This window comes from Rhinopithecus roxellana, chromosome 9 (assembly GCF_007565055.1).
Source record: "Rhinopithecus roxellana isolate Shanxi Qingling chromosome 9, ASM756505v1, whole genome shotgun sequence".
Lineage (NCBI taxonomy): Eukaryota > Metazoa > Chordata > Mammalia > Primates > Cercopithecidae > Rhinopithecus > Rhinopithecus roxellana.
Window position 1 is genome coordinate 103520737 of NC_044557.1, and position 13252 is coordinate 103533988.

Consider the following 13252-nt stretch of genomic DNA (forward strand, 5'->3'; position numbering starts at 1 on the left):
CGTTGGCCTCCCAAAGTGCTGGGATTACAGTGTGAGCCACTGTGCCAAGCCTATATCCCACTTTTAAAGTCCAGTTTGTGATGCCAGATCCCTCCAAGATGGAAAATGAGAAATGTGACCCTATGAATTTGAAACCAGAGGTATCCAAGTCAGAACCCTTACACCAAGCCCTCAGGAGCCAGACAACAATAAAGAAGGCGAAGTAGAGGAAAAGGTTATAAAAATGTTTAGTCTTTGCTTTATTGAGTTACAACAAATGAGCAACAAGTTAGAAAAATTGGTTTTATTCAAACTTCCTAGCATTTGACTTGTGCGGTGTACCCAAATGGGGGGCAGTGTGGGACGGGGGAGGGATTGCAACCAGAATTCATATTGCAACATGTACACCAGATATGTCTCTTGGTTTTCCTTCTTTTAAAAGTTAGGACTAACTGAAAAAAAGTGCACTCAGGTATCTAAAATTTTCCCAAAACAAACACACACACAAACAAAAAAAAATCAATTTATGGTGAGGCTTTGAGCTGAAATCTTGTCAAATACCACACCGAGAAAAGGCAGTGAAGAAGAGAAATGAAAACCAAAGCCATTCACCTTTGTACCCTCCAGATAGGAAGATCTTATTGTTGTTGTTTTAATGTCACAATAGTACTGATCATGCTAACAGAGCAGCAGCCTCTTCTGCTGGTATTTAGAAAGGTGCTTAAAGAAGTCAGCCACCTGCTACTCAGTTCTCCCAGGGCTGGCTGGACACAGCCTGGCCCAAGAGGCCAAGAATTTGAGAAGCCAGATCCCCTCTTGGCAGTTCATAAAGCCTTCTGTGGGACTAAGGCAGGGACCCCCCAAAAAGGCAGCCAGGGGAAGAACTGGAAAGGAATTTGATTTGGAGGATCTGTCGTCTGTCACCTCTCTCCAGGTTGAGACAGAGGCCTGGATTTCAGCCCTTCCTGCCGAGAAATCTCCCAAATTTCAACCTACCTTTAAAAATAAAGTCTCCCTACTTAAAATCCAGTAGATATCATGGCACTAATACTAACACCCCTTTCCCCAAATTAATAAAACAAAAATAAAAAAAGAAAAGGAGAAAAGAGAAAAGCAAGGTGGTTAGCCCTCCCTCCTGAAAAAATCCTTACAATGGTAGTGCTGGAAAAGGAAGTTGCCCTTGATTAAAAAGGTAACAAAATTCCCATATTGTACAAATCAGTTCCAGTATAGCAAGAGGTGAGGGCTAGGGCAGAGGAGCAAACTATGTACAAGGACCCACTGAAAACGCAGTAGTAGGACTTTGGCACTATGAACAATTCCCACCGGTCCTCTGGGAGGTGCGTCTGAGAGTCGCTGGGCTTCTGCACCCTCCAGGCACACACGAGCTAAGCAGTTCCACTTGGAGTCACTGGCGAGGGTGGCCCACGGCTGGGGAGGGACCATTTCTTCTTTCTTCAAAGACAGAGCATCCCCTTGATCAGCACAGCAGTTCTAACTGACTTCCCTAGAAGACACAAAACCACAGAGTCAAGATGTCAGGCAAATGACCATTGTTCCCTGGGGGGAAGACATCATGGTTTGCTTCTTCCTGGCTCTCCTGGGTTGTGGTGGGGGCCTTCCAAAGCCATCCTGGGGCCTGGAAGAGAGACACATGCCCTTCACGTACGGGGCCTGTTGTAAGGAAACGAGTGTGTTTTCTGAGCACAGATCACTATTATAGGAAAAGCCTCCAGAATCAGGCCTTTGAAAACAGAATGACTTTCTGGGCAAGCGAAGGTAGTGGCCTGTGATTCTTTTCATCCTAACAAGACCCTTTTATTATTCTTAGACAGTCAACCAGTCCCAGTGGCTCCTAAAAGGCCCTGGAGTCAGACAAATCTGGATTTGGGTCCTAACTTCTCCCCTTAGTGGCTGCAGGGCTGTACCTATATGACTTGATCTCTCTAGAGCTTAGTTTTTGCTTCTGTATAACAGGGATGACACCAGCACTGACCTTAGAAAGTTGCTGCAATGGTGCCATGAGTTGATGTACACAACAGTATTTGGACTAGCACCTGGCACATGGTAAATATTGTAGATATTTCTACTGTTTTTATTAGATGGAGCCTTTTCCAAATGTGGTAGGATATAGAAGATGGATAACATGAGGCACTGTAAATGTGTTTTTATTTAATGTTTATATGAATTCTAAAAGGTGTAAATATTACTATTATTCCTATTTTACAGTTGAGGAAACTGAACACATAGGGGCCTAATAGGTTTCCCAAGATCACACAGCTAGTAAGAGGCAGAGCCAAGATTCAAACCCAGGTAATCTCTAGAGTCTGTGCACTTAATAAACAGAATTATTAAGAATCAGTAGGAAGAAATGTTTAATTCTTATACCCTTGGAAGTAATGAAAATAGTCCAAGGACCTTGTGATAGGTGGAATGGTGTCCCCCCAAAAGTATATATTGAAGTCCGAAGTCTCAGTACTTCAGAATGTTACCCTGTTAGAAACGCCTTTAGAGGGGTAATAGTTAAATCAAGTGAGAATGAGGCCATTATGGTGGACTCTCATCCAACATGACTAGTGTCCTTACAGAAGGGGGAAATTTGGACACAGAGACAGATGCGCATAGGGGAGATGTGACGATTCACACACAAGAAGGTCACGCGATGATTGAGGCAGATATTGGACTGACGCATCCACAAGCTAAGGAATGCAAAGGATGGCCGGCAGACACCAGAAGCTGGGAGATGGGCACAGAGCAGATTCCTGCACAGCTCTCAGAAGGAAGCAGCCATCACAGACTCCCTGATTTTTGTCTTCTAGCCTGCAAAACTGTGAAGCAATAAACTTCTATTGTTTTGAGCCATTCAGTTTGCAATACTTTGTGGTAGGTTGAGGAAATGAGGACAGGTCTCCATCATTACTTTTGCCTCCTCCCAAGATCTAGAGATCCTGGGAAAGGGAACCAAGGCTCAGGTCTGTAGAGGACACAGTCAGTATCCCATGATGGGCTGGAAGTTTTTCAGATCTGTAGATTTCCGGAGCCACTGGCCATTTTTTTTTGCCTCCTCCTGGGAAGGCTGTTTGGCCACTTCTCTGGCTGAGAAGGCCCTGAGAAGTGGTTTTTTTTTTTTTTTTTTTTTTTTTTTTTGTACAGGGGCCAACAGCAAGCAGAGTGGACTTCTCAGCCAGAGGCATCAGCTGATCATTGATAATGCCATTGACGCCTAACGTCTGGATGTTAAACGTACCCACATTCCCTAGATGCTCCTGGGAGTAAGACTGAATATTGGAGTTAAGAAACCAATTTATAAAAGTCTGCAGACAAAACCAGATTCCAGGGGTGTCCTTAGGATCTCGACTACCTAAAAGTGATCCAACCAAAGTCACCAAGTCATAAACACTGCAGGGATCCTTATAGGTGACGTTGTCAAGATCACTCATTTCACCAGGGAAAAAAAAAAAAAGGAAGCTTGGGAGGAAAAGTGTTTTCTCCCAGGCCATGGCCTGCTCAGTGGCATGGTCAAAAACAAGAATGATCACGACTTTCCCTCCAACAGTGAGAGTAGCTAGTTTCTGGCACCAGGCCCCATGCTAAGTGGTAATATGGCTCATCTCATATACTCCTTACAGTGACTGGCAGGTGATTGGTAGACCCACTTCACAGTGAAGAAATGGAGGCTTACAGAGAATAAATGTTGTGCTTAACATTAGTAACCAGTGAGTGGTGGAGCCAGATTCCACCTTGGCCAGTCCAACTTCAGAGCCTCCTGATTCTTAATTGCTCCTCCCTGTACCTATTGTGCGTCCAGGTCATGCACAGCCTCTCCATGCACAGAGCTAGGTGGCAACTGAAGACAGCATGATGGCTTCAAAGGTAGGAGGCTGGGACACCCAGTGAGGACTATGAGCCTTATTGCTGATCCCAGGCAGAGCCACATGTACTCCCTAGGTGGGCACAGTAGCCCACGGCCAGCCTCTGCTGGTGCTTTCCAAGAAACAGGGTTTTCCCCAGCAAATGGGGACTTCTGCAACCTTTGGGAGGGAGGCTGCCACTGGTTGGATGTCCACCTGAACGCTTACAGATCCTAGGAGACAAGGCCCAAGGTGGGGAGACAGCTACTGATATTCTTTCTTCCAACCCGGCTAAGGTATGTTGGATCAGCACAGGACTGAGGGATGGGGTGGAAAGAGCTGTGGAGTTGGAGAAAGCTGGGATCCAGGATCTGCCACTTCCTGGCTATATGCTGCTGAGGTTGGTTACTTAACCTTCCAGAGTGTCACTTCCACAGCACAGAACCCATGGGCTGCTGGCAGGGTTACAGACAGAGTCCTCTAATCAGGTCAAAGCAATCAGGTCCTGGTACTTGACAGGGGCTCAAGATAGATGGCTTCACTTTTCCTGAGGATGGCCAGGCATTCAGCTGGGTCCTCAGGTGTAAGTGAGCTCACCTGTGTGCATGTGAGTCTAACCATCTTCTCTCTCTCACATTACAAATGATACTGAGCACTTCTCTTCAAGTGACTGGCAAAAACTCCAGCTTTTTAGATAAACCTCATCATTAAGGTGGTTCTCCATCCGGCAGTGTGTTTCTATGATTCCTTGTGTAACTTCTTATGCACAAACATGTACAACCCTCCAATCATATATATTCCTTAACAAATGATGAGCAAAGCTCTTAAAATAAACACACACATGGACTGCAAGGCCAAAAGGATGGCCTGAGAAAAGGGAGACAAAGTCAAATTGACTTTGTGTGGTTTTCGCAGAGGTCTCAGATGTGTATGGATGGCTATGGACCCTGGGAACCCCCTCAGAACCACTTGGACCTTCTCTGTTGACCTTTTCCGGGGTATTGAGCAGTGGACAGGATTTGGGTTATGGGAGCTGGAATCACCCTCAAAAGGAGACTGGGAAGATGCTGGCAACAGAAGACAGGGGCCTGCCTCCTCTTCAGGGGTGTCTTCCTTGGACGTCCTTCCCCAAGGCCCTTGGTAGAGGTGCGGTAGAGTGGGTGGAGGCTGTCCTCCTAGGGTGGTGACAAAGTCCACATTTCAGGATTGCTGTTCTATAGAGCGTTGCAGTGCTTTGGGCTGTGAGGCTCTTGCTAACTCCCCTGGGCTTCTCTCAGAGTCCTATTACCTGGTCAGAGACAGTCACCCTGCAAAAGACCAATGCCTCATCCTAGAGTACGTCTCAGAGCCCTGGAGGACGCTGCAAGGCCATTGGGCAGGCATTTCCTTATGGCCCCCTGGGACATTTCTACCACGTGATGGCCAGTCTGTCGGTGAGCACATCCCAGAATGGGAACCCACCGCCTCCTACCCTCCCTTTCTGTCTTGGGGGATACTTGGAATGTTAAGAAGTACTAATTTTTTAGCAAAATCTGCTTCTCTGTTACTTTCCTCATTGAAGAAACAAAAACAGAATTGTTTTCCCACGTGACAGCTTTGTTTCTGTTTCTCTTTAATTTTCCCAGGAGAACTTTCCCTAGGGCCCTAGGGACTTGGGAGTGACTAACACTGCACTCCATGAGAAAGGAAAACAAACACTGAGAGAGTGATTTTTATTATTTCTCCATAACATTTTCTTTGAGAGGTGTAGCAAGGTTTATTGCTCATTTGCCGAGTGCCTGTTATCTGCTAAACATTTTTTTCCATTGTCATCTGGCTTCATTTTTGTTACGGACAAACTTGCCAGTTTAACTGTAGTTTCTCCATAGGTAATGTCTTTTCTTTCTGGTTGCATTTTTTTCCCTCTTTGCCCTAGCTTTGTTGAAGTATAACTGGTTTGTAGAAAACCGCACACAATGGATGTAATTTGGTGAGTTTAGGCATATGCATACACTCATGTTATTGTCACTACAATCCAGTAACAAACATAAAGCACCTCCCAAAGTTTACTTGTGTCTATTTTTTGGGGTGGATGGGGAGGTAAGGACACAACATGAGATCTGCCCTCTGAACACATATTGAAGTAAATATCTTACTGTTAACTACAGGCACTATGTTGTACAGCATATCTCCAGAAGTTACTCATCTGTATAACTGCAACTTTACACCTATTGTATGAAAATTCCCCACATCCTCCTGCCCCATCCCTGGTCAACATTACTTCATTGTCTACTTCTATACTGCTCTGTAATCTTTCCTCCCCTCCCCTACCCTCCCCTCCTCCGCCTTTCCTTCCCTTCTACTTCTATACCACTGGGTAATCTTCCCTTCCCCTTCCCCTTCCCTTCCCCTCCCTTCCCCCTCCCTCACCTTCTCCCCTCCCCTCCCCCTCCCTCCCCTTCCCTTCCCCTCCCCTTCTCTCCCCTTCTCCCCTCCCCTTCCACTTCTATACCACTCCGTAATCTTCCCTTCCCGTTCCCTTCCCTTCCCCTTCCCCTTCCCTTCCCTTTCTCTTCCCCTCCCCTTCCCTTCCCCTCCGTTCCCCTCTCCCCTCCCCTCCCCTCCCTTCTCTCCTCCCCTTCTCCCTTCCCCTTCTCCCTTCCCCTCCCCCTCCACTTCTATACTGCTCCGTAATCTTCCCTCCCCTTCCCCTTCCCCTTCCCCTCCCCTTCTCCCACACTCCCCTCCTGTCTCCTCCCCTCCCCTCCCTTCTCCTCTCCTTGCCTTTCTTTTTGAGACAGGGTCTTGCTCTGTCGCCCAGGCTGGAGTGCAGTGGCATGATCTTGGCTCACTACAACCTCTACCTCCTGGGCTCAAGCGATTCTCATGCCTCAGTCTCCGGAATGGCTGGAACTACAGGCGTGTGCCACCACACCTGGCTCTAATTTTTGTATTTTTAGTAGAGATGGGATTTTACCATATTGGCCAGGCTGATCTCGAACTCCTGGCCTCAAGTGATCCACCTGGCTTGGCCTCCCAAAGTGCTGGGATTACAGGCATGAGCCACTGCATCTAGTCTGCTCCATAATATTTCTTTTTTTTTTTCCCGAGACAGAGTCTCGCTCTTGCCGCCCAGGCTAGAGTGCACTGGTGCTATCTTGGCTCACTGCAAACTCTGCCTCCCAGGTTCAAGTGATTCTCCTGCCTCAGCCTCCCAAGTAGCTGGGATTACAGGCACTCACCACCATGCCTGGCTAATTTTTGTATTTTTAGAAGAGATGAGGTTTCACCATGTTGGCCAGGCTGGTCTTGAACTTGTGACCTCATGTGATCCACCCGCCTTGGCTTCCCAAAGTGCTGCGATTACAGGCATGAGCCACCGTGCCTGGCCTGCTTCATAATATTTGAGTTCAAACTTTAATTTCTTTTATTGAGGGTGGGGGCACAGTCTGATTTTTAACTAGAACTGAAAAAGGGAAAATGTGTTGGCATGGAGGAAGATTAAGCAACTTCCCAGTGGATGACAGAAACTCTGTGCCATCCCAAATTGTCCGTACACTAGACTTGGGTCAGTTTTGGCCACATCCCGCCAAAGCTCTCCTTCCCTGCAGTGGTTTGAAGGGCCTCTAGGGTTGGGGAACTTGCTGAGACCCACAGGCCAGGTATATATTCCCCAAGCTGCTTGCAGGGAGGCTCAAAGGCAGTAGGAATGCCTTTCCTGCTCCTGACCTATCAGTGCACATTGGCCACGGGAATTTAATAGAATCAGAGCAAATGGAATTGTATTTTAAACTCACTGGGCAGATTCCCCAAAGTGCTTACATGTGTCAGTGGGTTTGAATTCCAGCTAAACCACTTTTTACCTCAAAGACTTGCATGAGCTACCTTTCTGCACTGCCTTCTCATCAGCCCTAAATAAAGAAACTAACGTGAAGCCCTGCCCAAGGAGAGTCTGAGCTCAGACTCGCCTAACCCTGCCCCCACCTGATGGTTTGTCTCTACCTGCCCTGGTAGCTGAAGACAAAAGACATAATCTTTTGGAAACACTATGGCCCTGCCCATCGCCTAAGAAACCCAAGTACTCATCCTGGTCAATGTAGGGCAGGATTATATCCCCTTCTACTACTGCAGCTGGCACTCTCCTGAAAGCACCACCTCCTGGCTGGAGACCAACCAACTCAAGCCATTACAGCAACTCATAACAGAACAACCCTGCTTCAAAGGAGCAAACAACAGCTAATGCCACTGCCTGCAACACCCTGGCTAACCAGAGGTCCTGAGTCTGTCCATGTGGCAATTTCATTGCTAGTGTAACCAGCATTCAAGAAAACCAGTGCACTAAACAAAGCTACAAACAAGGACTCCCACAGAGTCCACTTCATTCCCATGCCACCTCTACTGGAGCAGGTGCTGGTATCCAAGGCTGGGAGACCTGAAGATGGATCACATCACAGGACTCTTTATAGACATTCCCCAGCATGAGCCTGGAGCTCAGTAGCCCCACTGGGTGGCAAGACCCAGATGGGCAATAACAACTACTACAGTCTGGTGCTCAGGAAGCCAGAAAGAAAGGGGGAGAGCACCACATCAAGGGATCACCCCATGGGACAAAAGAACCTGAACAGCAGCCCTTGAGTTCCAGATGTTTCCATTGAAACAGTCTATCCAAATGAGAAGGAACCAGAAAAGTAATTCTGGCAATATGATAAAACAAGTTCTAAAACACTCCCATAAGATCACACTAGCTCTCTAGCAATGGACTCAAACCAAGATGAAATCTGAATTGCCAGAAAAAGAATTCAGAAGGCTCATTATTAAGCCACTCAAGGAGGCACCAGGAAAAGGTAAAAACCAATTTAAAGACATTAAAACAACAATACAGGATATGGATAAAAAGTCTCTAGAGAAATAGATATCATAAAGAAAAGACAATCACAACTTCTGGAAATGAAAGACACATTTAGAGAAATGCAAAATACACTAGAAAGTTTTAACAACAGAATCAAACAAGTAGAAAAAATAGCTTCAGAGCTTGAAGACAAGGCTTTTGAATTAACCCAACCTGACAAAGACAAAAACTAATTTTAAAAAATGAACAAAGCCTCCAATAAATTTGGGATTATGTGAAATGACCAAACATAAGAATATTGGTGTTTCTGAGGAAGAAGAGAAATCTTAAAGTCTAGAAAATTTATTTGAGGGAATAATCAAGGAAAACTTCCCTGGTCTTGCTAGAGATGTAGATATCCAAATACAAAAAGCTCAAAGAACACGCAGGAAATTGATTGCAAAAAGATCATCACCTAGGCACATGGTCATCAGGTTATCTAAAGTCAAGATGAAGGAAAGAATCTTAAGAGTTATGAGGCAAAAGCATCAGGTAACCTATAAAGGAAAACCTATCAGATTAACAGCAGATTTTTCAGCAGAAATCCTGCAAGCCAGAAGTGATTGGGATCCTATCTTTAGCCTCCTTAAACAAAATAATTACCAGTCAAGAACTTTGTATCCAGTGAAACTAAGTTTTATAAATGAAGGAGATATAAAGTCTTTTTCAGACAAATAAATGCTGAGAGAATTCGCCACTACCAAACCAGCACTATAAGAAATGCTGAAAGGAGTCCTAAATCTTAAAACCTCAAAATACACTAAAATAGAACCTTCTTAAAGCATAAATCTCATTCTCATAGGACCTATGAAACAGTAACACAGTGAAAAAAAAAACCAAGGTATTCAGGCAACAATTAGAACGTGAATAGAACAGTACCTCATATCTCAATACTAACATTGAATGTAAATGGCCTAAAGCCACCGTTTAAAATATACTGAATGGCAGAACGTATAAAAAGCTACCAACCAAGTATCTGCTGTCTTCAAGAGACTCACCTAACACATAAGGACTCACATAAATTTAAGGTAAGGAGCGGAAAAAGATATTCCATTCAAATGGAAACCAAAAGTGAGCAGGACTAGCTATTCTTGTAGCAGACAAAACAGACTTCAAAGCAACAACAGTTAAAAAAGACAAAGAGGGACATTATATGATAAAAGAATTAGTTCAATATGAAAATATTATAATCCTAAATGTATATGCACCTAGTACTAGAGCTCCCAAATTTATAAAACAATTACTACTAGATCTAAGAAATGAGATAGACAGCAACACAATAATAGTGGGGACTTCAACACTACACTGACAGCACTAGACAGGTCATCAAGACAGAAAGTCAACAAAGAAACAACAGACGCAAACTATACCCTAGAACAAATGGACTTAACAGATATTTTCCAAACGTTGTATATTTCCAGGATTATTTATCTCCTCTAGGTTTTCTAGTTTGTGCTCATAAAGGTGTTCATGAATGAACACCTTGAATGAACTTTTATATTTCTATGGTATTGGTTGTAATATCTCCCATTTTGTTTCTAATTGAGCTTTATTTGGAGCTTCTCTCTTCTCTTTTTTTTTGTTAATCTCAAAAGTGGTTTATTGATTCTGTTTATCTTTTCAAAGAAACAGTTTTTTGTTTCATTTATCTTTTGTGTGTTTTTTTAAATTTCATTTGGTTCTGCTCTGATCTTTGTTATTTCTTTTCTTCTGCTGGGTTTGGGTTTGGTTTGCTCTTGTTTCTCTAGTTTCTTGAGGTGTGAACCCAGGTAAGTCACGCCCACCATGGCCACTTTTCAGTTCCCCTTGAGTATGTCAGTTCTTCTGTCTGGAATGTTCTTCCCCTCCCCTCTGCCCAGCACGCTCCTGCATGTTGGTCTAAAGCTTTGGTTTTTCAATTCATCCATTATTTCTTCTTATTATTTATTTATGAATTTATTTATTTATTTTTGAGACAGAGTCTTGCTCTGTGGCCCAAGTTGGAGTGCTATGGTGTGATCTTGGCTCATTGTAACCTCCACCTCCTGGGTTCAAGTGATTCTCCTGCCTTAGCCCCACAAGTGGCAGGGACTATAGGCATGTACCACTATACCCAGCTAATTTTTGTATTTTTAGCAGAGATGGGGTTTCATGATGTTGGCCAGGTTTGTTTGAACTCTTGACCTCAGGTGATTTGCCTGACTTGGCCACCTAAAGTGCTGGGATTACAGGCATGAGCCACTGTGCCTGGCCCCATTACCTCTTTAGGAAGTGTTCCCTAAACCTTCAATCTGCTATTTAAATCCTCAAATTCCTGTATTCTATACTCCAATGGCATCAAAGAACATGTCAGTGTAGCAATTTTCCTTTGTGTTTGATTAAAGATCAGTTAAAACTTCATTTCCCATTAGACCAAGGGCTCCATGAGGGCAGGGACATGCTGGGTACACTGCCTCCCAGAGCCTGGCACACAGCAGACATTCCACACATATTTGATGGATGAATGAACCAAGTCACTTATTAGGAATGTCTCTGGGTTAGTGACTTCACCTCCTCGGGGCCTACATCCTTCCTCTGAAAATGAGGGGGCTGGATTTCATGGTGGCTAAGCCTCCACAAGCTGCCCAAAGCACAGTGAGAATTCCTAGGATGAGAAGCTCCAGAATTAAGTAAATGGAAGTGGTATCAGTTAACTCCCCATTAGGCATGAGGGAAGCCAGACTAACGGGCAGTCCCTGAGAAGCATCACCACTAAGTATCTGGTGACAGATTCTCCAACAGACCTTTCCCCACACACAGGAAGCAAACTGTACCCAACTCCTCTCGCTGCTGTCAACCATTGGGGTTAATGAGTGATGGGAAAAAATGAGGACAAGCAAAAGGACTGAAACACCAGATCCCAACTATCTTTTAAAATTCTCTGGTTGGTTCAATAAACCGTTATTCAGCATCTACTCAGAATCTAAACTAGGGATTCAGAGATTAATGGAATATGGTCCCTGCCTGTAAGGGTCTGGTACAGGAGAGTGGGAAACAGATGACAACAATATTTTCATTCATTCACTAATTAATTAATTAATTCAAACATCTGCATTTGGACAGCTAATCTGAACAGAGTGTGAGGGCATACCTCTTCTGGATCTTAAATCATAACCAGAATGCAACGCTTAACAGCCTTAAAAATTTTAAACAAGCTGAACCATGGAAAATATCTTTCTGGCATTTCACAATTTTTTTTCTTTTCTCCAAAGCCATCCCTAATCATCAGGAGTTGGAAATTGTTGACAGAAATTGGGAGGCAGCGAAGGTGGTGGCTGGAGCTTTGGAGTCAATTTTAGACACTGGCTGAGTGAACTCTGGCGGGTTCCTGAGCCTCAGAATTCTTTATTCAAAATAAATGGGAAGGCGGCTTGCACATGTGGGTTGCTGGGAAGGTTCTGAATCAGACAACATGTTGGAAAAGCCACCTCTCCTCCTAGTTCCTCCGGTTTCTGTGTGCACTGCTCTCATGAAACTGGTGTTTCTATGTCCATTTCTCACCTTTATTAACTGAGATTAGGTAGGGGCTGTGTCTTGGTCATTCTGGCAAATCTACACAGACTAGCACAGTGCCTGGCACAAAGAGGGCTCTCTAAAGTTCTTGCTGAAAGAATACATTGTGGATTAGTTTCCACTCCCACACAAAATCAAGAAATGACCACATTCTGTTTGTTCTGGGCTGTGGTGGTGGGTGCCACTGTTGGAGAGGGCAGGGCCAAAGTGGCTGGGGTCAGGCACTGGCCTGACAGTTGAGAGGTGGCTTCCAAGGTCTTCCAGCTGTTGGCTGAGGAACATAGGGCAAGTCACTCATTTTCTCTGACCCTCAGTTTTGCCCTCTGTAAAATGGGGAAAAGCCTGTACCTACCTCACAGGGTGGGCATGAAGTTGAAATGACTTAGTAGACGTGCTTAGAAGGCAACTGAACATACAGTGGGTGTCAGTCAATGGGTACCCTCACTAGCAATAGTAACGGAATATTCCGTTTGACCAAACATCAAGGCTGATGTCTGACAATGTCTTGCTCAACTACGTTGACTCATTTTTCCGAAAAAACAAACCTAATTTTCAGCCTTTTCCTAGGACAGGTCCCTCAATGGAATGACTCAGAGATTCTTCAGACACAGGGACTGAATCAAGACAACACAATTTAAAGGCTGGGAAGTACTCCTTATCTTTGTGCCTAACCTCAGGGCCGAGGTGAGTCTGGACCGAGTCAAATGCTGTCCTAAGCCTTGCAGTTTAGAGAGATTTGGTTGCAGGAAATGCTTAACGCCTACAGAGGAAATCTAGTCCTAGAGCCAGCTCTCAGCTGCTTGCTCAAGTTCCTCCCCCTTCACCCTCTTGCGCATCACATAACACCTTTTATAAAGTCAAAACCATGAATTATTTCAGGATTATTATGTGTCATAACTGAACTGAACTGCAGGTTCCTAAATAAATAAGTACTTAAATAGGGACATCACTGAATATTTATGAATTCAAGAGACTCGTGTGTTTGGTTCATGAAAACTGTGAAGTAATTTGGAGAGATATCTTT

General features: G+C 44.5%; 1 protein-coding gene across 4 annotated transcripts in view; it reads right to left on the bottom strand.

The window, feature by feature from the left end:
* Positions 1–213: 213 nt before the first annotated feature.
* The window catches only part of ZHX2 (zinc fingers and homeoboxes 2), a 192631-nt gene continuing 179592 nt past the window's right edge, over positions 214–13252 (bottom strand). For all 4 annotated transcript variants that reach the window (XM_010363871.2, XM_030937404.1, XM_030937403.1 and 1 more), the window contains one exon: positions 214–1486. The gene's annotated coding sequence lies outside the window, so the exon portion shown is untranslated. The remainder of the gene's footprint in view (positions 1487–13252) is intronic.